We start from the raw sequence: 1,910 nt of genomic DNA, 5'->3' as shown, positions 1-1,910 counted from the left end.
TGCCGTTTGCTGGGAAAAAGCCCAAAATAAAAGAAAAAGGCCCTTGCCTCGGACCTAACCACACATTAGACCCCTGTGACGTCACTAACAATGATTTCACAATTTTACAATTAATTTTTACCTTTTTCTTATAGTTTCTTCTTGTTTGTCGATGTTTGTGTTTGAACAATTAACTTTTAACAATCGGACTGTAATATACAATTATTTTTAGGACAATTTCAACGCTTACTAACACTGTACATACTTTTTACAATCATAACTTTCACTAACACAATTTTAATTCGACGTACTACAATTAGCCGTTTTTACTAACTGACTAACACCTAATTAAAGAAACAAAAACACCAAGTTAAAACAATTACACCACATGAGGATTTACTTTCTAACCTCTATTTAATAAAAAGCTACACACGCGCGCACTTCTAGACCGTTCTTGATTCACCAGCCAAAAGAGAACGATTCTGGGATTTATTTCCTATTTATAGGAAACCCAGAATCTAAGGTAAATAAATTTATGCTTTTCGCATTTCCGCAGCCTGTATTTGCGCTATTAACGCTCCACATGTGGGCTGCAGCCATGGAACCATCATTGGCTGGTAAAGGCCGGTTCACACCGCACGAATATGAGCTGTCACTCTAGCATGACAGATCGCCGTGAGAGTGAGACAGGCTCAGCTCACACACCAAGTCACTGCGTGAGTGCCAACTATCTCATTCGGATGGGATATTTGTTTTGATTGAGGCGTATATTGTTTTTGGTGATTGGAGTATTTTGGAATTGTGGAGGAGCCACAAGTTAATAATGGAACCGACGGTTACACCTACGGCAATTCCTCCGGAAGATCCTATGGCGATTCCTCTAGAAGATCGTACGACAATTCCTTCGAAAGTTCTTACAGCGATTCCTCCGGAAGTTCCTCCGGGAATTCCTCCGAAAGTTCCTACGGGAATTCTTCCGGAAGATCTCACGGAAAATCCTGACGTGATGGCGTAAATCGGCGTGAACTAATATGTATATCAAAATTTCTCCGCAATTTCTTCTTCCTCCGGGATTTTCTCTGAAGCTCCTTTCTTCCGGGATTTCCTCTGAAGAATTTCTCCGGAAGATCTTCCGGAAATTCCTCCGGAAGTTGCTACGGGCATTCCTCCGGAAGCTTCTACGAGAATTCCTCCAGGAGTTCCTTCGGGAATTACTTCGGAAGTTTATACGATAATTTCTCCGGAAATATCTACGGTTATTCCTCCGGAAGTTCCCATCAACCGAAGATTCCCCCGGAAGTTCCTCCGGGAAATCCTCTAAAAATCCCTACGAAAGTTCCTCCGGGAATTCCTCCGGAAGTTCCTCCGGGAATTCCTCCGGGAATTCCTCCGGAAATTCCTCCGGAAGTTCCTCCGGGAATTCCTCCGGAAGTTCCTCCGGGAATTCCTCCGAAAGTTCCTCCGGGAAGTTCCTCCGGGAAGTTGCTCCGGGAATTCCTCCTGAATTCCTCAAAAGTTCCTCCGGGAAGTTCCTCCGAATTCCTCCGGAAGTTCCTCCGGGAATTCCTCCGGAAGTTCCTCCGGGAATTCCTCCGGAAGTTCCTCCGGGAATTCCTCTGGAAGTTCCTCCGGGAATTCCTCCGGAAGTTCCTCCGGGAATTCCTCCGGAAGTTCCTCCGGGAATTTCTCCGGAAGTTCCTCCGGGAATTCCTCCGGAAGCTCCTCCAGGAATTCCTCCGGAAGTTCCTCCGGGAATTCCTCCAGAAGTTCCTCCGGGAATTCCTCCAGAAGTTCCTCCAGGAAATCCTCCGGAAGTTCCTTCGGGAATTCTTCCGGAAGTTCCTCCGGAAATTCCTCCGGAAGTTCCTCCGGGAATTCCTCCGGAAGTTCCTCCGAATTCCTCGGAAGTTCCTCCGGGAATTCCTCCGGAA

General features: G+C 46.1%; 1 long non-coding RNA gene across 1 annotated transcript; it reads right to left on the bottom strand.

The window, feature by feature from the left end:
• Positions 1–524, bottom strand: LOC134202760 (uncharacterized). The gene is made up of 4 exons (XR_009977336.1): positions 388–524; positions 245–323; positions 122–188; positions 1–54 (listed from the first exon to the last, which is right to left on the bottom strand). It is a non-coding gene; the product is annotated as an uncharacterized LOC134202760 (long non-coding RNA).
• Positions 525–1,910: the final 1,386 nt, after the last annotated feature.

This window comes from Armigeres subalbatus, unplaced genomic scaffold, assembly GCF_024139115.2.
Source record: "Armigeres subalbatus isolate Guangzhou_Male unplaced genomic scaffold, GZ_Asu_2 Contig1406, whole genome shotgun sequence".
NCBI classification, from domain to species: Eukaryota; Metazoa; Arthropoda; class Insecta; order Diptera; family Culicidae; genus Armigeres; species Armigeres subalbatus.
Note: the sequence above shows the minus strand (reverse complement) of the source record. Positions and strands in the feature narration are given on the sequence as shown.